This window comes from Desmodus rotundus, chromosome 10, assembly GCF_022682495.2.
Source record: "Desmodus rotundus isolate HL8 chromosome 10, HLdesRot8A.1, whole genome shotgun sequence".
Lineage (NCBI taxonomy): Eukaryota > Metazoa > Chordata > Mammalia > Chiroptera > Phyllostomidae > Desmodus > Desmodus rotundus.
Genome location: NC_071396.1, coordinates 32,246,128 through 32,269,019, shown reverse-complemented (window position 1 = coordinate 32,269,019; position 22,892 = coordinate 32,246,128). Strand labels below are relative to the sequence as shown.

Here is a 22,892-nt window from a genome sequence, read left to right as displayed (position 1 = left end):
TACTGTCAGCTCTCACTAAGCCTCAGAAGACGGTGGACAAATGACATCCAGATAAAAGGCCAATGGTGTCCCTGCTTGTGGCCCCGGGGAGGAGCTCGCAGCAGAGCGAAGAGCGAGCATGCCAGTCCTGTGGGCCCGAACCACCCGGGTCTGCAGAGCATGGCCTACTGTACACAGGCTTTTCAACAAATACTGCACGTGTATTTTCTCCTCCTCGCGGTTTGTCCAGCCTACCCTAGCCTCGCAAACTTAGCCTCACCCAGCCTAGCAGGGCCCAGCCCAGCCCAGCCGAGCCAAGACTAGCCTAGCAGAGCCTGGCCGAGCCTCGCCCCTCCGTGTGCCCCCGAGGGAGACAAGAACTGCCCTGCATGATGAAGCCGGCTGAAGCGGGGTTTCTGCTACCTGCAGCTCCAAGTCCCTACGGATTCTGAGCACTCTGCAGAGCCCCAGAGGAGCCGGGTACCCTGCCGATGCCAGCGGACGTTAGAGAGGCAGGAGGGATGGAGCAGGTGACACTGCCCCTGACTCAGGCGACCTGTGACCCCTTTCACACCCCTGGGCAGGGACTTCTGCCACCTCCCCTCCAGTTCCTGCCTCTCCTTTCAGAACGCAGGTTCCTGCATTCAAATAACCTGAAGGGATTGCGCCAGAGCTTCTTCACAAGACAGGTCTGAATCCACCAATAACGCCCCCACCGTAGGCCTTCACGAAACTTCAGTCTGCAAGGGTCACGCTTCATTACATTCTGCCTGGCCCCACCTGCTGGTTCTCTTCCCCCACCATCGTGGGGCGACTGAGCGCTCTCCCTTCGTGTCATCCCAAACACATTCATTGTTACCCCAAACGTCACAAACATCATCAATCTGCCCCTACCTCCTTCTCTCCTGTGGACTAACTCCTTTCAGTCCAACCTGAGAAGTATTATTTTCTATCTTATTAGCTACCATTCGAATCCAGTCTAACTCCTTCGCCAAGACTGGAACGCCTTCAGACTGGTCCTCACAGGACAGTCCCAGCAACGCACCACCCAGCGCAGTGAATACTCCCACAGTCAGCAGCACCGCGCTAACCCTGCCTGCTGCCGGGCGGGTGCCTGAGATACCAGGACCACTCTGTGAGGCGCATGGCTGTCTAAGCGCTGGGCGGCACACCTACAACCAGTACAGAGTCACCACAAAGGGCCCCTTCGGTTGCTCACGGTTACCACGAGGCCTGACGGGCGTGGCACTCGACCTTGCCTCACCCCGACCACAGCACAGGAGTAGGGCACCAACGCCAAACAGGAGGGTGGGGGTTCACTGATGCAGCGACAGGCATTTCAGCCCGTGGTGTCACTCCGGCTGTCCTGGCAGGGCTGGCATTCTGGGGGAAGCCTCCCTCAGGTCAGCACACCCTGCTCGTTGCTGGGCTCTTCCTCTGCCTATGGATCTGTGATCCTTGGCAAGTCACTGTACCTGGGCCCAGTTCCCTCTGCAAATCTGTGACTTAGTAACACAGCTGAGCACTGACTAGCAGACCCCAGGCTGAATCAGGGGCTATTCTGGAGACACAGGCAAGGTGCGCTTTTTGTTTACCTGTTTCCCTTCCTGCATCCATGGGCAGGCTGTCCCCTCAGACTCTCTCCGGGTGTTCCCTCCTTTCCCAGGGGAGGGGCCGTGGGCGCTGTGCCAGCGACTGTCCCTCTGCTGTCACAACGGGATGCGCTTGCACCTGCAATAGGCCTCACCGCTCCCTCTGTAGGGGATTGGTATCAGAGGTTCCTAGGACAGGGGCTCTGCGGGGAGTAGCCCTGGGTAGCAGGGAGGCGGGTGGCCGACCAGGCTGACAGCTGTGCTTGCTGCATGGGGTGAGGTGCCGTGTGCTTCTGAACAAGACCGCCCCCTCTCCCCAGGCCCCATGTGCCCGGACCCATTCAACCCTCATGGCAGATTTGCCAGGAAGACGTCAGCTGGCATGCACACCTGTGGCCGCACGGCTGTCAAAATGAAATATTTCCGGGACAAACAGAAGCAGCCTCCGCCCTGAGCTCCTTGCCCCCTCCCACTTCCCGGGTCCCAGCAGATGAAGGGTGTCCCCAGGCACTGAGGGAGGCTTCTAGAGCCCAGCCCCAGGACTCACTACATGTTGTCGTTAGCACGTGCCTTGCTCTTGTTACTGCAAACACCATCTTTGATGCATACAGGCCTGCCACGAATCACGCCCCTTTTTTTAAAAAATATATTTATTGATTATGCTATTACAGTTGTCCCATTTCCTGCCCCCCTCACTCCACTCCATCCTGCCCACCCCCTCCCTCCCACATTCCCCCCCTATAGTTCATGTCCATGGGTCATACTTATAAGTTCTTTGGCTTCTACATTTCCTACACTATTCTTACCCTCCCCCTGTCTATTTTCCACCTACCATCTATGCTACTTATTCTCTGTACCTTTCCCCCTCTCTCCCCCTCCCACTCCCCTATTGACAACCCTCCATGGGATCTCCATCTCTATGGTTCTGTTCCTGTTCTAGTTGTTTGCCTAGTTTGCTCTTGTTTTTGTTTTAGGTGTGGTCGTTAATAACTGTGAGTTTGCTGTCATTTTTACTGTTCCTATTTTTGATCTTCTTTTTCTTAGATAACTCCCTTTAACATTTCATATAATAAGGGCTTGGTGATGATGAACTCCTTTAACTTGACCTTATCTGAGAAGCACTTTATCTTCCCTTCCATTCTAAATGATAGCTTTGCTGGATACAGTAATCTTGGATGTAGGTCCTTGCCTTCCATGACTTGGAATACTTCTTGCCAGCCCCTTCTTGCCTGTAAGGTCTCTTTGGAGAAATCAGCTGACAGTCTTATGGGAAGTCCTTTGTAGGTAACTGTCTCCTTTTCTCTTGCTGCTTCTAAGATTCTCTCCTGTTTAATCTTAGGTAATGTAATTACGATGTGCCTTGGTGTGTTCCTCCTTGGGTCCAGCTTCTTTGGGACTCTCTGAGCTTCCTGGACTTCCTGGAAGTCTATTTCCTTTGCCAGATGAGGGAAGTTCTCCTTCATTATTTGTTCAAATAAGTTTTCAATTTTTTGTTCTTCCTCTTCTCCTTCTGGCACCCCTAGAATTCGGATGTTGGAACGTTTCAAGATGTCCTGGAGGTTCCTAAGCCTCTCCTCATTTTTCCGAATTCTTGTTTCTTCATTCTTTTCTGGTTGGATGTTTCTTTCTTCTTTCTGGTCCACAACGTTGATTTGAGTCCCAGTTTCCTTCGCATCACTATTGGTTCCCTGTACATTTTCCTTTGTTTCTCTTAGCATAGGCTTCATTTTTTCCTCTGGTTTTCGAACAGATTCAACCAATTCTGTGAGCGTCTTGATAACCAGTGTTTTGAACTGTGCATCCGATAGGTTGGCTATCTCTTCCTCGCTTAGTTGTATTTTTTCTGGAGCTTTGAAGTGTTCTGTCATTTGGGCCTTTTTTTTTTTTTTTTTTGGTCTTGGTGCATCTGTTACTTTAAGGGGCGGAGCCTTAGGTGCTCACAGGGGCGGGGTAACGCTGGTTCCAGCCCTGTGAGGCTGTACGTGAGGGAGGGGCTGAGAGGGAGCAATGGCGCCCGCTTCACTCTCCTCCTGATTTCAATCTTTTACTCTGCTACCCACAATCAAACTGGGCCCCTCTGGTGCTGGTTCCCAAGTGGGTGGGCCTGTGCACACTCTAGGCCCCTGTGGGTCTCTCCAAGGACCTCTCCTGTGAAGCTGGGAGTCTCTCCTGCTGCCGCCCGAACCCCCACAGGCGTTTTCAATCAGAGGTTTGAGTCTTTATTTCCCGGAGCTGGAGCCCTGGGTTGCAGGGTCTGCTTTGCTCCCCGCCGTTTGTCCAGTTTATCTGTGTGCGAATGTGGGGCCGCAGGGTGCTACCCACTGCTCTGCCTGCCCTGCTCTCCACCACTCTGAGTCCGGCCTTCTCGGTTTATCTGCTCGAATGTGGGGCCGCAGGATCTGCTAGTGGTCGGACTGCCTGCCCCGTTCGTCCCACACTTGGCCAGTCTCAGTCCCGCCACGGCCACGTGAGTCCTCTCCACCCCAGCTGCCCGTCTCCGCCCCTCCTACCGGTCTGGATGAATGTTTATTTTTTATTTCCTTGGTGTTGGACTTCCTTGCCGTTCGATTTTCTGTCAGTTCTGGTTGTGCGAGGAGGCGCAGTGTGTCTACCTACGCCGCCATCTTGGTTCACGCCCCTTTTTTATTACAAACTCATAAGCATGGAATTCTGAAACACAACACACCATGTGACACACTCAAACACACCATGTGACGTTTTAGGTGAAATGTTCGAATTAAAACTGTCAGTTATGACCCCCATGTTATTACCCGGCCAGCCACACTCCAGCAGGCCGTACTTGTGCCGGGCGCTGTCACAGGACCTGGGTACACAGCTCGGGGGGGCTCTGACAAGGTGTGCTTGCTCACCCACAGGAGTGACGAGGACTGGATAGGTAAAATCTGGCCTGTCCTCAGTGGAATATTATTCAGCCATAAGAAGTTATAAAGAAAGCACATTACGACATGGATGAGCCTTGAAAACTCCACCTTACGTGGAAGAAGCCAGAAACCGAAGGCTACTTTAACATGATTCTGTTTATATGAAAGATCAACAACAGGAAAACGGACAGAGACGAAAGCACGTGGGAGGTCCCCAGGGACTGGGGGACGAGGGGGAGACCTGGGCAAGGCGGTGGCTAAGGGGTCGCAGGGCGTGTTCCAGGGTTGGTCCAGGTTACGGATGCACCACGCCGCCACTGGACTGTGCACTTTCAACGGGTGAACTGTGTGCTGTGTGGACTGACGGCATTTTTTAAATTATGGGATACAACCTCCGTGAACATTTACTAAATAATCAATTTCAAGTTCCGCATATATGCACGTTGGCCCCCCACTGTGTTAACATATTAAATGCACTATTACGCAAATAGAGACACTAGAGGTTTACAGGCCGAGTTGACAGAAGAAGTGTTGACAGTCCCTCCCGCGCCCCGGGACCACCGAGGTGCAGAGCGGAGGCAGAACGCACCGCTCGCGGGCCTGGCTCTGGCTCTCCCCGCACAGCCCACAGGCCCCTGGCCTCTCGGAGGCTGTGAGGGGCCAGGACTGCTGCTGGGTTTTGAGGTTTACCATATATTGAAAAGCAAAGAAATGCCAGAGCAGGGTTAGATATCAAGGACTATCTTCATTGTTCACATTTGAAAAATGAAGGCTTCGGACACAAAAAAACAGTAACACACCACAATATAATTGTGCTATTCACAAGATAATGAGAGCTTTTCTGGAAAAAAATTAATTCCCAGCACAGGGAGGCAGTGGAACGGGAAGGGAGAACAACTGGGAGGCTGCGTGTCACCATTCTCGCTCCCTGCAGTCGGCCTCTGGGAGCGGGGCACCGCCTCGCTGGGCAGTGGCGGCCGAGGCCGATGTGAGTGTGTGAGCCCCACTGGGCAGACCTGGGCTCCTGTAGTGATGGCCCGGGTGCCTGTGCTTCCAGGCAGAACAGGAGAGCCAGAGAGCGGGGAGGGAAGTGGCCAGTGGAACCTCTTTCTGGCAAGATTGCCAATCCTTCACCAACAATAGTAATCAGGAAGCCAGGACAGGTGGAGGTAGGTTGCGGGAGGAGCCCCCAGTTCAACTGGGAGCAGGGTTATCTCCCCCACTGGAGGCAAGACAACTCGTTAATTCATAGCTGCCAGGGTCTTTCCTGTCGAAGGTTAATGTTTTTTTAATCATTTTCCTCTTTTTACCAACAACACAACAGCAGAGAGGAAAGAAAACTCTGACGGTCCCTCCTTCATCCCCTCCTTTACCCCCAACACTTCCAACGCCACAGAGCTCTGGACAAAGGCAGGGTCAGAGTCTCCCTCAGGTCTCAGTCCTTGGAAATTGAGTCCCTGCTTCATCTGGAGCTGCCCACTGGTTGCCATGGTAACACTACATCTGCTACCCAGCTCTGCTCCAGTGGTCACTGGCTTTGGCATCCTCCAAGCTGTTGCCGGTTCTGTGTTTGCCTGACGTGCTACTCTGCCCTCTGAGGAATGCTCACACCTTTTCAGCAAAGGGACACTCACTCAAAAGGCAGGGATAGGGGGACAGGGCGGTGAAATCTGTGCAAACTGCAATTCTGCGAAAGCAAGCTCTCGTGTGCGCGGGGCCATTAACTCTGCCAATCTTTGGATTAATGTTCTGTATCTGTGGGTCTCAAACCCGACTGCAAACCATCCTTCTAGATTTATTTTATTAGCATTTGTTTCTAAGGAGCATGCGTTATTTATTAAAACTTCCATAAACATTTAACACAGATCTCAATGCCAGGCTCATCTCCCTTAGTTTCATTTTAATACATTTCAACTTTAATTGCTTGTCTGCCGTTCTTTCTATTCACCAATTATTTTTGAAGCTGAAGAGTATAGAATATAAATATAGGTTCTCTGCCTACGACTTTCTCCTGCTCTGTCAGGTAGCATCTTTATTCCTCTCGAAAACATATCATTTGCCCCACTTGCTTAATAGTTACAGCTCTCACAGGCTTTATCGGAACCCGAGCGGTGAGGTCATACTGCAGAGGAGGTGGACTCGGCAGTCAGGGGAATTTCAGCTGGGCCTCGGCGGCGGTGACAGCCTCATCCCAAATTGCCTGGGCCGTGCCTAGTTTTAGCCCTGGACAGTCCACCTCTGGGCAAATCCAACAGTCTTGGGCAAGCTGGACAACTGGTCACCCCCTCCCTGTGTGTTCTCAGGAAGTTTCCTTTGCCTTCTGGACACTCCACTTTCTTATCTGTAAAATGGGAATGATAACAAGATGTTCCTCAAAAGGTTGTGGTGAGGATTACATAATCCTCATGGATAAGACGCCTAATGCTAAAACAGAAACCCATGCCCAGTAGCTATGATTGTTAATCTTAGAACTCTAAAACTAATCTTGAATCGCGCATCCAATTCACAGCTGAGAGACCCGCTTGCTCTGGCCGTCTAGCTTTTTCAGGTGGGGAGCAGGGCCAGGACTAGGATGGAGCACTCGGGTCCAGACTTGACGCAGAAGGAAGCGCTCACTCCTGGGGTCGCGCCCCGTGCAGGCTTCTCTTTGCGCACAAACAAGGGGCCAGCCTGCCAAGAGCCATTAGGTCACGCTGCCAGGCCAGAACTGGGACTCAGGGGTGTCCAACTTAAACAAGGATGTCACACTCTCCACTGGACAGAGCCTCCATATTATCTTGGGTGACAATACGTTTCTAATAGCAACAGTGTTACTAAACCATCCAAACCCGCGCCTGCTGAAAATGCTTTTATTCTGAGCATCATTAAAACAATGCAAAACAGAAACCCTAGGTTCTCAAAAGACCTTGAGAAGCAAATTATTACAGCCAGCCATTTCCCAAAGAGCATTAAACTTCCTTTCGTTGTTGACAATATTTTATGGAAATCTTTCTAAAAGTATCACACATTTCCATGTCTTTTTCTTTCCTTTAAACTACACTACTTATTTTGAAATAATCACAGGTCCACATGCCGTGGTAAGAAGTAACACAGAGACACACCATGGACTCTCAACTCAGTTTCGCCCCCATGGTGACGTCTCACAAAACCCTAATGGTGACTTCCAACCTCGTTCATTTCACGGCACACACAAACTAATTACTAACATCCTGTGGCCCGCCAAAAATATGTTTTTTCCTGTTTGACAAAAATAGGTATAATTTTGATTGATTTACAAAATAATAGTAATTACCTACTTTTTTTGCTCCAGTGACTTTTTTAAAAAATCAGATGCCTATACTTGTACATAAGGATTTTGGGTACCAAGAATTAACCAATCAGACGCAACCTAGTTATGCAATGTGACCAGTAAGGTGCAACTCTATTACCTGTGGCAAATACATTTAACAGTGGAAAATTTTAATCTTTTCTTCTAAGATTGTAATCAAAAAATAACATTCACTCTCAGCACTCCTATCTAACTGTTGGAATTCCTCAACAGTACAATAAAGAAAAAGAAATTGAGTAAATATGGATTAGAAAGGAGGAAATCTAACTGCTTCTGTTCACAGGTAGCATAATTGTCTAAGGAAAATTTTAAAGACTACAAATAAGCTTCTGGAACTAACAAGTGAGTTTAGCAAAGTCAAGGGTACAAGGTCAACAAAAGTCAGTCACCTTTGTACACACTCGCAGCGAATAACTGGGAGCAAAAAGTGTTTAAAGTTCCGGTTACACAAAAATGCATGGAATGCTCGGGTAGGATTCCAGCACCGCAGGATCTGGGTTTGGAAAGCTGCACAACACCAACGAGAGACATCAGCGAGGATCTACATAAGTAGAACTATGCCACGTTCATGGATTAAAGAAACAGTATTGTTTGAAGTGTCAATTCTCCCCAACTGATCACAGACTCAATACTATCCCTATCGAAATCCAAGCAGAATTTTTATAGATATTTCAAAATAAAGCTATTATTTATATGGAAAGGCAAAAAAACTAGAATAGTCCCAACAATTTTGAAAAGGAAGAACAAAGTCAGGGGATTCCTGCCGGCTGGTTTTAGGACTACTTTAAAGCTACAATATAGTCAAGACAGTGAAGTACTGATGAAGGTGAGGTGCCTAAATCACAGAATCAGAAGAACCCAGAAACAGACTCACACAAACAGGGTGACAATTCATTTTTTTTTTTAAACAAAGACACAAAAGCAACTAAACGGAGAAAGGATAATGTTTTCAAATGTTTCTGGAACAAGTGGATAGCCATATGCAAAAAATTAAAAAATCTCACACTGTACTCACAAATTAAAACTTGACTAGAAATGACTTACGGAGTTAAATGTACATCTCACCGCTGTAAAATTTCTAGGCAAAAACAAATGCGACAATCACGGTCCTATGCGTCAAAGAGGCCTAAGGCACACTCCAAAGGTACGACCCGTTAAATAAGAACAATAGATCGTATTTCTCCAACCTGAAAAGGTCTGCTCTGCAGGCCACTGAGAGAATGAAACTGCACACCACAGACCGGGAGAAACGTGCGTATCAAAAGGACCTAGATCCAGAATGCTCAAAACGGCAAAAAATAACCCGATAAAAGGGACAAAAGATTTCAACACACTTCAACAAAGACAATATAGGTGGCAAATAAACACCTGGAAGAATACTCAAGAGGTGGAAAACTTGGAAAGAAAAGAGCAGTGATCCCTTCCACCGAGAACATACTTTCTTCTGAGGAACCGCAGTTGTGTGGATGCGGGTAGACTTTCTACACGGGGACAAGTTCTTCCAGCACTTTTACCTGCACATTCCGAGACAGCCAGGCTCATCAGTCCTTTCAGCAGAACCTGCCTTAGGCACTTAACCTTTCGTGGCTCAGGCACCCCAAGACAAAAAAAAGTGGCCCAAATGAAAGAACAGATCAAAGCTCCAGAAAAAATACAACTAAGCAAGGAAAAAATAGCCAATCTATCAGATGCACAGTTCAAAACACTGGTAATCAGAAGGCTCACAGAATTGGTTGAATTTGGTCGCAAATTAGATGAAAAAATGAAGGCTATGCTAAGTGAAATAAAGGAAAATGTACAGGGAACCAACAGTGATGCGAAGGAAACTGGGACTCAAATCAACGGTGTGGACCTGAAGAAAGAAAGAAACACCCAACCAGAAAAGAATGAAGAAACAAGAATTCAGAAAAATGAGGAGAGGCTTAGGAACCTCCAGGACATCTTGAAACGTTCCAACATCCGAATTCTAGGGATGCCAGAAGGAGAAGAGAAAGAGCAACAAATTGAAAATGTTCCCATAGCACTGTCAGCTGCTTTCTCCAAAGAAACCTTGCAGGCAAGAAGGGGCTGGAAAGTAGTATTCCAAGTCATGAAAGCCAAGGACCTACATCCAAGATTGCTCTATCCAGCAAAGCTATCATTTAGAATTGAAGGGCAGATAAAGTGCTTCTCAGATAAGGTCAAGTTAAAGGAGTTCATCATCACCAAGCCCTTATTATATGAAATGTTAAAGGGAGTTACCTAAGAAAAAGAAGATCAAAAATAGGAACAGTAAAAATGACAGCAAACTCACAGTTATTAACGACCACACCTAAAACAAAAACAAGAGCAAACTAAGCAAACAACTAGAACAGGAGCAGAACCATAGAGATGGAGATCACATGGAGGGTTGTCAGCAGGGGAGTGGGAGGGGGAGAGAGGGGGGAAAGGTACAGAGAATAAGTACCATAAACGGTAGGTGGAAAATAGACAGGGGGAGGGTGAGAATAGTGTAGGAAATGTAGAAACCAAAGAACTTATATGTATGACCCATGGACATGAACTAAAGAGGGGGAATGTAGATGGCAGGGGGTGTGCAGGGTGGAGGGGAATAGAGGGGGGGAAATGGGACAACTAACAGCATAATCAATAAAATATATTATTAAAAAAAGAATACTCAACATCACTAGTCACTACGGAAATGCAAATTAAAACCATAGTGAGATACCACTATACATCTTTTAGAATGTCCAAAGTAGTTTAAAAAAAACAACAAACAAACAAATAGGTACCAGCAAGGATGTGAAGTGGCCGAAGCTTTCACACTTCGCTGTTGGGAGTGCGGAACTGTGCACCCACACGGGAAAGCCCTACCCTTAGTGGAAGCAGAAAGAGGACGACAATACACTGTCGAACTCTCCATAAAAAATGTAAACGGTACATAAACGAGTGGGGTAAAGAGCAGAGCCGTATTATGAAATGAAAAGTAAAACATCAGGGAGATACTATTCTTCACAATTCACCACTGACACGGATTTTTGAAAGAAGAATACTTCGTATTTGTGAGGATTCAGCCAGACATACATTCTCATGAACTACTGGTGGCAATGTAATTTGCTACAGCCCTCTAGAACATGATTTGTAAATATTTGTCATGAGTTATTAAAAAAATGTCATCTTTGAAACAGTAATTATACTTCTATGAATGGATCCCAAGGAAGTAATCAGAAATGAAGACAATGGAAGCAACCTTAGTACACAATGTAGCCACTGGAAATATCTGGGGCATTTCTGATCAGGTAGGGAAGCCCTTAGAATCACACTGACGGGGAATGGACACATGAATACGCACGTGTGCATGATTTTAAGCAGGTTAAGATTATTTATAAGTGGATATACTGTGTAGCTGTAAGGAAATACAACCATTAAAGCTACCAGACTAGACTTTGCTGTTCTACTTTTAAAATATTTTTCTTAAATCTTCTAGCATTTACACATATTTAAAAATGATACTACTTTTATGATCAGAAAAAAATAAATGGCACTGGGATGTTTTTCTTTATAAGGTATCATAAAGCCTGGCCACTGTGTCTGCTTCCGCTGGAGACCCGCCGTTCGGTGACACGACCTTGTCTGAAGAGAAACGTCAAGGGTGCCACGCTCCTTGGGAGCACAGGGTGCAAGGGTCTCCTCTCCCGACACAGTTGTGCACAGATCCGCTTGTAGAGTCTCAGGTTTCTATCGGCCACATGTGTCCACCAGCATCACGAGAGTATGTTGTGTGCCATGCAAAGAGACACAGGTGCCTTTAAGGAGAGATGGGGCACAAGGACTCACTTCTGAAGTGGGGCAGACCCTGGCAGACACTGGTAGGAATCCAGAGAATACTTTTAACCAAGGACTAAAGACCAAGCGTAGGCCAGGGAAAGCGCCCCCGGGGGACACAGCCACCATGGGAATGTGCACCCACCCACAGGCTACTGCCACACATCTCACTGGGGACAAACCTGTGGCCTCTGCTGCCGTGGGGACAGATGGCCCTTTCTAATGGACAGGGAGTGAGTTGGTTCAGCTGGTCACCTCAGTTCATGAGTGACAGCAAGTTCTATCAGCAACTCTAGTACTCTAACTCCCTCAGTGAGCACCTGAGTGACAAGGTCACTGTCTTGTAACAAGACCAGAAACCCCATGTACTGCAGAAAACCGGGTCTCCCTGCCCCACCTCCGTGGAGCCTGTGAGGAGGCCTGTCTGTGGCTGCAGTGCGCACCGGCTCCGCTGCCTGGGACCGAGGGGTCACTGCGTGCTCTGTACTTCGTGCGTTTCAGTTCTTCTCAATAAAGCTCATCACTGCATACCCTGGGGTCACTCCTGGGTAGGTCACCATGCAACCCGATGACAGTGTGCTGGTCCTATGAGCCCCCTCCTGCCAACACCCAGGACCTCACAATCTCTAAGGCCCTCTGCGTCTCTGAAGGGGCAGGAAACAGAGGCAAGGGCTCTAATCTGGAAATGGAACGGGGCTCGTTACTACAGTCTGAACAGGAACAGAAGGGGCTGGAGGTCCCGGATCCATGTAGGGGTCCGTTCAGCAAACTGGAACTTGCAGGCGCTATTTCTGTGCTGACGGAATGTGCAAGCTGAAGAGGCTCAGACGGGCCTGCGCACGGAACATGGAGTCCCTGGTCAGGTGGCTGCGACCCCTGTGCAGCATGTGACACTGCATTTACTTCAGTGTGACCGGTTCTGGGCCGGGGACTCCCTGCTGCATTCTGTTAGCAGTGACTCCAAAGGCACCCCAGGGAGTGTGGGCAGACACGCAGCTTCCAACAGACACCCCTTGTGTTGGGTTCCTCCAGGGATTCTGCTTTGACTGAATAAACAGGAAAGATACAGAAGCTTGCCTTTTTTTAATTTCAGAGGGAAGGTTATCTTTGCAGAAACCAGAAAAGAAAAAAGTCACTCCTAGGCGCCCCTCAGTAGTTCCGGTCACCACCTAACCATGCATCATCCCATCACCGAACGCCCCCGTGCGCCTGTGCAACCGGGCCCCAGACGGCCTGGCGTGGATGTTGAGAGGGTTTGCTGCAGGGGGCCTCTTTTAAAAACTATTTTTTTAGACATGATTCAGAGCTGTGAGAGATTTTTACCTAGAAAAAACATTCTCAGCTAATGACTGTTCTGGCTGTTGTGCATTAAATACCATTTACAGGGTCAGTGAGTGGGATAAAAAGGGAAAGGACAGGTTTCGAGGAGACACGTGGATGGCACTGAACTACCACAAAGCACAAAAATGGCATTTGTCTGTCTGTTTTTCCAGAGGCCCAGAGTACAGGCTGTGGAGACAGAAGGAAGAGAAGACGTGCCGTGATTTAGGAACAAAGGATGAGAGGCTCGGGACGCTGCAGGGGTGCGGATGCAGAGGAAGAAACTTGGAAGGGAGGAAGCAAAAGTATGATGTCCTGGGAAACTTCCAGTCTCTGAACGGAGACAGATTTGAGTTCAGTATTTATTTCACCTCTCTCCTAGAAACTCCTTAGAATGACCAAGGAGAAGTAAAAATAAGAAAAACATCTATAGCCGCATTGAAAAATAAGAATGGAAACACATCAGAACTTTGAGGGACTTCTGGACAAATGTCAAGCATGTGTTAGTGTTCTTTTTTTTTTTTTTTTTTTTTATTGTTATGCAATTACAGTTGTATGCCTTTTCTCCCCATCCCTCTACCCCACCCCAGGTGAACCCACCTCCCTCCCCCCTCTCCACCCTCCCCCTTGGTTTTGTCCATGTGTCCTTTATAGTAGTTCCTGTAATACCCTCTTCCCACTATCCCCGCCCCCACCCCCCACCCCCGCCCTGGCTATTGTTAGATTGTTCTTAACTTCAATGTCTCTGGTTATATTTTGTTTGCTTTTTTCTTCTATTGCTTATGTTCCAGTTAAAGGTGAGATCATATGGTACTTGTCCCTCACTTCCTGGCTTTTTTCACTTAGCATAATGCTCTCCAGTTTCATCCATGCTGTTGCAAAGGGTATAAGCTCCTTCTTTCTCTCTGCTGCGTAGAATTCCATTGTGTAAATATACCATAGTTTTTGGATCCACTCGTTTGCTGATGGGCACTTCGGTTGCTTCCAGTACTTGGCTATTGTAAATTGTGCTGCTATGAACATTGGGGTGCACAGATTCTTTTGGATTGGTGTTTCAGGGTTCTTAGGGTATAATCCCAGCAGCGGAATTACTGGGTCAAAGGGCAGTTCCATTTTTAGTTTTCTGAGGAAATTCCATATTGTTTTCCACAGTGGCCTCACCAGTCTGCATTCCCACCAACAGTGCACAAGGGTTCCCTTTTCTCCGCATCCTCTCCAACATTTGTTTGTGGATTTGTTTATGTTGGCCACTCTGACTGGTGTGAGATGATACCTCATTGTGGTTTTAATTTGCATCTCCCTGATGGCTAGTGATGTTGAGCATCTTTTCATATGTCTCTGGGCCCTCTGTATGTCTTCCTTGGAGAAGTGTCTGTTCAAGTCCTTTGCCCATTTTTTAATTGGGTTGTTTGTCTTCCTGGAGTGGAGTCGAGTGAGTTCTTTATATATTTTGGAGATCAGGCCCTTGTCTGAGGTATCGTTGGCAAATATGTTTTCCCATACTGTTGGTACTCTTTGTAATTTGGTGCTGTTTTCTTTAGCCATGCAGAAGCTTTTAATTCTGATGAGGTCCCATTTGTTTATTCTTTCCTTTATGTCCCTTGCTTTAGGGGATGTGTCTGTGAGGATGTTGCTGCGTGGAATGTCTGAGATTTTCCTGCCAATGTTTTCCTCAAGGACTTTTATGGTGTTACGGCTTACATTTAAGTCTTTTATCCATCTTGAGTTTATTTTCGTGTATGGCGTAAGTTGGTGATCGAGTTTCATTTTTTTGCACGTAGCTGTCCAGATCTCCCAACACCATCTGTTGAAGAGGCTGTTTTTGCTCCATTTTATGCTCCTGCCTCCTTTGTCAAATATTAATTGATCGTATAGACTTGAGTTTATTTCTGGGCTCTCTATTCTGTTCCATTGGTCTATGTGCCTGTTTTTATGCCAGTACCAGGCTGTTTTGATTACAGTGGCCTTGTAATACAGTTTGATATCAGGTATTGTGATCCCTCCTGCTTTGTTTTTCTTTCTCAAAATTGCTGCAGCTATTCGAGGTCGTTTATGGTTCCATATGAATTTCTGCAATGTTTGTTCTATATCTGTGAAATATGTCATGGGTACTCTAATAGGGATTGCATTGAATCTATAAATTGCTTTGGGTAGTATGGCCATTTTGATAATGTTGATTCTTCCAATCCATGAACATGGTACATGCTTCCATTTGTTTGTATCTTCCTTAATTTCTTTCTTCAGTGTTGTGTAGTTTTCTGAGTACAGGTCTTTTACCTCCTTGGTTAGGTTTATTCCTAGGTACTTTATTTTTCTTGTTGCTATATCGAATGGGATTTTTTTCCTGATTTCTGATTCTGCAGTTTCGTTGCTGGTGTACAGGAATGCCTTTGATTTCTGGGTATTGACTCTGTATCCAGCTGTTTTGCCAAATTCATTTATTAGGTCGAGTAGTTTTTGAGTGGAGTCTATAGGGTTTTCCATGTACACTATCATGTCGTCTGCAAACAGTGACAGTTTCATTTCCTCCTTTCCAATTTGGATGCCTTTTATTGCTTTTTCTTGTCTGATTGCTGTGGCTAGGACTTCCAATACTATGTTGAATAGGAGTGGTGAGAGAGGGCATCCTTGTCTAGTTCCTGATCTTAGTGGGAAAGCTCTAAGTTTTTGTCCATTGAGTGTGATGTTGGCTGTAGGTCTCTCATATATGGCCTTAATTATGTTGAGGACTGCTCCCTTTATTCCCACTTTGCTGAGTGTTTTTATCAGAAATGGGTGCTGTATCTTATCAAATGCTTTTTCCGCATCTATTGATATGATCATGTGATTTTTGTCTTTGCTGTTGTTGATGTGATGTATTATGTTTATTGATTTGCGAATATTGTACCATCCTTGCATTCCTGGGATGAATCCCACTTGGTCATGGTGGATGATCTTTTTAATATATTGCTGGATGCGGTTTGCTAATATTTTGTTGAGAATTTTAGCGTCTATGTTCATCAGCGATATTGGCCTGAAGTTTTCTTTCTTCGTTGTGTCTTTATCTGGTTTTGGGATTAGGATGATGTTGGCTTCATAAAAAGAGTTTGGGAGTCTTCCATCAGTTTGGATTTTTTCGAATAGTCTGTGAAGGATAGGGGTTAGTTCTTCCTTAAATGCTTTGTAGAAATCTCCTGTGAAACCATCTGGTCCAGGGCTTTTGTGTGATGGGAGTTTCTTGATGACTGCTTCAATTTCCTTTGCTGATATTGGTCTGTTCAGGTTTTCTGCTTCTTCTTCATTCAGTTTTGGAAGGTTATATTTTTCTAGAAATGTGTCCATTTCATCTAGGTTTTCAAATTTCTTAGCATACAGGTCTTCATAGTAATTTCTTACGATCCTTTGTATTTCTGTGGTATCAGTTGTAATCTCTCCACTTTCATTTCTAATTGTGTTTATTTGGATCCTCTCTCTTTTTTTCTTGATGAGCCTACTTAAAGGCTTGTCGATTTTGTTTATCTTTTCAAAGAACCAGCTCCTGGATTCATTGATCCTTACAATTGTGCTTTTAGTCTCTATGTCATTTAGTTCTGCTCTGATCTTGGTTATTTCCTTCCTTCTGCTTGCTCTGGGCTGTCTTTGTTGTTGTTCCTCCAGTTCTTGTAGGCGTAGGGTTAGGTTGTTTGTGTGAACTGTTTCTAACTTCTTAAGGTAGGCCTGTATTGCTATGAACTTCCCTCTCAGGACTGCCTTTGCTGTGTCCCATAGGTTTTGGGTTGTTGTGAGTTCGTTTTCATTTGTTTCCAGGAAGTTTTTGATTTCTTCCCTAATCTCATTCTTGACCCATTCATTGTTTAATAGCATGCTATTCAGTCTCCATGCTTTTGAGTGTTTTGGGTTTTTACCCTTGGGGTTGGTTTCTAGTTTCAGACCCTTGTGGTCAGAGAAGATGCTTGATATGATTTCAATTTTCTTGAATTTGTTGAGGCTTGCTTTGTGTCCTATCATGTGGTCTATCTTTGAAAAAGTTCCATGGACACTTGAAAAGAACGTGTATTTTGCTTCTTTGGGATGAAAAGCTCTGTATATATCAGTTAAGTCCATTTCCTCTAAGGTATTGTTAAGTGACACAATATCTTTGTTGATCTTTTGTTTGGAAGACCTGTCCATTTTTGATAGTGGGGTGTTAAAATCCCCTACTATAATTGTGTTGCTGTCAATATCTTTCTTGAAATCCTCCAAGATTTTCTTTATGTATTTGGGTGCTCCTATGTTGGGTGCATATATATTTACAATGTTTATGTCTTCTTGGTGGATTCTTCCTTTGAGTATTATGAAGTGACCTTCTGGGTCTCTCTTTATGGCCCTTCTTTGGAAGTCTATTTTGTCAGATATGAGTATTGCTACCCCTGCTTTTTTTTCCTGTCCATTTGCTTGGAAGATTTGTTTCCAGCCCTTCACTTTCAGTCTGTGTAAGTCTTTTGTCCTGAGATGGGTTTCTTGTAGGCAGCATATGTGTGGGTCATGTTTTCTTATCCATTCAGCTGTTCTATGTCTTTTGATTGGAGCATTTAATCCATTTACGTTTAAGGTTATTATCGATAGGTAGTTATTCATTGCCATTATTTCCTACCTGTGTTCCTCTGTCTTTCTCTTTTCCTTCCTTTCCTTAAAGCAGTCCCTTTAGCATCTCTTGCAGAGCTGGTTTGGTGGAGCTGTATTCTTTTAGACTTCTTTTGTCTGGGAAACTCTTTATTTGGTCTTCTATCTTGATTGAGAGCCTTGCTGGGTAAAGTAGTCTTGGTTGCAGGCCTCTGGTTCTCAGTACTTGGAATATTTTTTGCCATTCTCTTCTGGCTTGGAGCGTTTCCATTGAGAAGTCAGTTGCTAACCTTATCGGGGCTCCCTTGTATGTTACTTCCTTTTTCTCCCTTGCTGCCTTTAAGATCCTCTCTTTGTCTTGGAAATTTGCCATTTTAATTATGATGTGTCTTGCAGTGGGTCTCTTTGGGTTCCTCTTGTTTGGGACTCTCTGTGATTCCTGGATTTGGGTGACTTTTTCTCTTCTCAGATTAGGGAAATTTTCCATCATTACTTTTTCAAACAGGTTTTCTATCCCTTGCTCTTCTTCTTCTCCTTCTGGTATTCCTATTATACGGATATTGTTACGTTTCATGTTGTCCTGCATTTCCCTTATTGCCTCTTCATTCTTTCTGAGCCTCTTTTCCTTTTCTTGCTCCTTCTGGGTGTTTTTTTCTACTTTGTCCTCCAGCTCGCTGATCCGATCCTCTGCTTCGTCAAGTCTGCTTTTAATTCCTTCTACTGTGTTCTTCAATTCAGAAATTGTATTCTTCATTTCCTCTTGGCTCTTGTTGATATTTTCTATTTCCTTTTTCATGTTGATATAGTTTGCAGTGAGTTCATTGTAGTTTCCTTGTAGTTTCTGGTAGTTCTCTTTGAGCTCAGAGAGCTCAGTGAGTTTCCTGATGACCATTGCTTTGAACTCAGTATCTGATAGTTGACTTGCCTCTTTTTCGGTTAGTATTCTTTCTGAGGCTTCCTCCTTTCCTTTCATTTGGGAATTGTTTCTTTGTCTTCCCATTGTTTGTGAGGCTCTTCTTGTTGGCCTCTGCGTCTTAAATTGCTTTGTTCTGACTCCCTGGATTTATGATATGAACTTCTATGGTAGAATGCCAATGGGATTCGGTGGTGCTGTCTCCTTACTCTCCTGTGCTCACTGGTCTTGAGCTGACGTTTATGTGTTTAACACGGTCTAACTCTAGTCTTTTCAGCACTCCAGGTTTTGTTGTCTCACCGTCAGATCTTTCAGTGTCCTCTATCTTTGGTCTCTGATCTTCGTATATGCTGGAATACTGTTGGCTGTTCGCTCTGCTCCTCAGATCAGCTAGGTATTTCCCTGGCGTTGAGGGGAAGTGGACTCCGCTCCCACCTATGTTGCCGCCATCTTGTCTCCGTCCGTTTTAAATGTCCTTTGCAATCTTTGGCTTCCAAACTTCATACCATATGATAAATACCATATGATCTCACCTATAAGAGGGATCTGGCTCTCCTCCAAAGCTCCTATGGCAGCTGCTGTTCCTGGTACAGGGCCTGGGGACCTTCCCATCAGCCTACAAAATCTCCTTACCGTCCGTTTTAAAATCTGTGTTAGTGTTCTAGAGAGACAGAGAGACCGACTGACTGACTATAAGGAGCTGAGTCAGTCACGGATACCCACAAGTCCCGAGATCTGCGGGGGGGTGGGAGGGGGGTGGGCAAGCTAAAGACCAAAGAGAGACGGCGGCATTGCTCCCATCTGAAGGCTGGCAGGCTCAGGATCCAGCAAGAGACACAGTTTCTGAGTGAGTCCTGAGGGTGGGAAAAGACAAGGTTCAAGCCTGAAGGCAGTCAGCAGGAGGCGTTCTTGCTGATGGGGCAGGGTCAGCCTATTCCTTCTTTATCCGGGCCTTCAGTGGGCCAAATGGGGCCACACTCAGTAGGGAGCGTGAGCCTTTACGCAGCCTACCAATTCAGATGTTACTCTCGTCCGGCAACACCCTCACAGAGACACCCAGAATGATGTTTGAGCAAGTATCTGACTGCTCTGCGGCCCAGTCAAGACGGCGTTTAAAGTTTACCACCGCTAGGCAAATGTGATTTTAAATAAAGAAATGCTAACCTGCGACGTTCAGAACACGACCCCCCAGCTACACTCATTCGGGGGTTGGGGTACATGTGCAGCTAGCAGGGCCCAGATAAAGAACTTCTTGTGATTTTGGCCAAGTATCTTCCCTCATGACTTGCTTGGTATATATAAAACTATAAGTCAATCACAGAAAAAAAACCCTGAAAAACACAAACACATCGAGGCTAAATAATATGTTGCTAAACAATGAACAGTTAACAATGAGATCCAAGAAGAAATGAAAAGACACACTGCAACAAATGAAAAAGGAAAACCACCCAGACCTCCGTGGGGCACAGCAAAATCATCCCAGAGGGAGATTCCTGGCATTACAGACCCACCTCGAGAAACAAGAAAAACCTCAGACAGTCCGACCGTACACTTGAAGGGACTAGGAAAGGTACCACAGACAGAGCCCAAAGTGAGTAGAACACGAGGAGCCATTGAGAGTTGTTGAGTAAATGCTGACATAACCAAACCTCTCCAACAAGATTCAGGTAACTGCTTCTGAGCACTTCCTACGGGTAATATACTGTGCGCGTCTGCTTGAGATGGGGGCGTGCAAAACAAACCAACGAGACTTAAGACGTGGTCCCTACCCTAGTGACTCAGAATCCAGTTGAGGCTGGGGGTGGGGGGCAAGGTCAAAGCAACAAGACAGTCCTCCAGCTTCCTTTAACTAGGTCTTTCGAGTATGGCTTGCTTATTCGGTTAGCATCAGTGTGAATAACTGGAAGTGCCCAAACTACAGCACAAAGGCAGGGAAGCTTCTGGCTTGCTCAGCACACTACGAGCTGAACGGCATGGTAATCAGGTAGGACATCGCTAGGAGAGAGCTCATTACCAGCTCTCAGGAAATGCACATTCCCGTCTACAGAATCACCACCAGATATGTGTCCCTGAGTCCCAGGGGCCCTATTTGTAAAGTACAGACCACAGGAATCTGTGCAGCCACATGGTGTGTGACTCCGTGTGATGCTTGTCAGAGGATGGATCTGCCGTCCCTGGGCAGTGCGCTCCAAGGAAGGGATGCACCTGCCTCTCTCCCAGGCAACCGCACGTTACTGATGCTGAGCGTGCCAGACAGAATCCTCTAACGCGTCCCTCCAGCTTGATCCTCAAATTGCCCGCATTGTGAAACCCCTCACCCATCAGTCTGCATAAGTGCACCAGCCTGCCTCGGGGGTGGCGGGGCAATCTATTCATGTTTATCGGTAAATACTGGCGGAGATTTTGATGGCATGAAGCAAGTTGGGTCTCTCTTCCTCTCCGCTTACCCATCATTCCCAAATGATGGAAAACACACCCTATGGAAAAGGAAGAGGTTGCCAAGACATATGCTAAAACTGTATTGTATTTCATCTTACTCGGAAGTAATGAGATCATTTAACATGAAACATAATTTAAAAGTGCAGTGGGGCTTTCTCTTTCCCTCCCTCGCTAACAGCTTCGGCCTCCGTGTGTGGCTGACTGAGGCGTCGGGAGCAGGCACGGAATGAAACCTACTCCTTTCGGACAGTGAGTGTCCTCTGAGAGAGCTGCACAGAGCCGGCACCGACGCGAGTGCCTGGCAACTGTGCCTGTGTCTCACGCTCATCCACAACAGGGTCAGGGTCCACTGCTCTGGGCACCACGCAAAGCCAGGTTCACAGTGAAGACGAGCCTTCAGGCACATGCATAGGAAGCTAACTCCGAAACGAGACAACAAGAATCAGCTAAAACCACACGCCTTCCCTGTCATGGCTTTAGAAAATGAAATGCTTTCTTTTTAGGACACAAATATAACGGTTAATTCTGATCAAAAGATACTAGACACATTAACAGTACCAGGTCTATCTGTTACCCCTTCAGGGGTGTAACACAAAGAATCAGCAGCACTGTGTAAAGCTGGAAATGGAAGCTTCCAGAAAAATTTCACATTCAAGACGAAATCAAATCTTATAAGGCAGCTAATAGTTTTAGATTACGTATTTAAAAAGAAAACAGTAATTGTATGATAAAATATTAGCAAAGCTCAAAAAGCAGAGCTAGAACATCTTAGTCCCTGGCGGGAACGATACAGGATGTGTGACATGCTATAAAGGGATGTATCTGTAGACGTCAATAATGACATCCTCTATTGCTACAATCTAAACATGCGATCAATATAAAGATTAATACAGGAACATACAGAGCTGGAGAGACCAGTGCTAAGTATGCAAAGCGAAAATGACGGCAGCAGGAGGCTGGATTCTGGCTGCTTCATTATTCCCGCCTCTGGGAGTGTTTCGGGTGCAGTCACCACACACTGCCACGTAACACAGAGCAGGTGGAGTCACGTACCTGTCTGGCGGCTTCTGCAGGAACCAGATGTGCAGTCCTGAGCAAGTCCTGTCATCTCGTTCAGCCTCACGTTTTCTCACCTGGAAAAGGGAGCTGTTACTAGTACGTAGTATAAGGTGCTTGTGTCAAACACCTTGTATCTATTTTTAATGCTCATTATGTTTTTTAAAAAATATTTTTTACATGCCTAGTATTAGTCAAAGTGCGGTCCAGAAACCAATGGCATCCCCAGCACTCACTAGAAATGCGCACTCTCGGGCCTCACGCCAAACCTACCTGATCAGCATCTGTGCTTCAACGAGGCAGAGGTGATTCACTATGCCCTCTTGAAAAATCGCATAAATGGAGCCACTTCAAAATTAAGTCAGAGTTGCCATCCCAGAGGAATGGCCTTGAGCGTCTTATTCCTAAAACCGTTGAAATGCTTAAATGGGGCAAAACAATCTTTGGACTGGGCCAGCGCAACGGAGCAAACGATGCTTTCAAATACAAACAGAAACGTGGACCTTCCAATGAGCAGACATTCTTTAGAACTAGCACCACCACCAGTACGGCTAAAGGATGACTTAGCTCATTCGCACCTATAAAAATGTCTTCCTTCTATTTACGCCAGTATTCCCCGTTGCTTTCCCATAAAGCCCCTTGCCTCCACCCCCAACACCATTTGGGTTTCTGCCTGCGTCAGTTTTTCCCAAACAGCTATTTCTTTGGGTCTGAAACACTTTCTGCCTCTCACTTTGGCCTTTTTGTTTTTCGGTTAACACTTTTAATAGATGAAGATTCTGATTTCCTCAGCCTGGCGAGGGCCTGGGGTCCTAATGAGATGGGGGTGGGGTGGGGAGAGGACTGGTACTCCTGTCCAGAGGCCACACTCAGGGGCGCAGGGTTTAGAGCATGACTGGCACATAGGAGGTGCTCAGACTGGTTCATCAGGACCCCCCGGAGGGTGTAGTGAACCACAGATGACTAGGCACTGCCCCCCAGAGCTTCCGACTCACCAG

At 46.2% G+C, this 22,892-nt stretch overlaps 1 long non-coding RNA gene across 1 annotated transcript in view; it reads right to left on the bottom strand.

The window, feature by feature from the left end:
• The window catches only part of LOC128779392 (uncharacterized), a 43,211-nt gene extending 21,239 nt beyond the window's left edge, over positions 1-21,972 (bottom strand). The window contains exon 1 of the long non-coding RNA XR_008425316.2: positions 21,892-21,972. This is a non-coding gene — a long non-coding RNA (uncharacterized lncRNA). The remainder of the gene's footprint in view (positions 1-21,891) is intronic.
• Between the last annotated feature and the right edge of the window lie 920 nt (positions 21,973-22,892).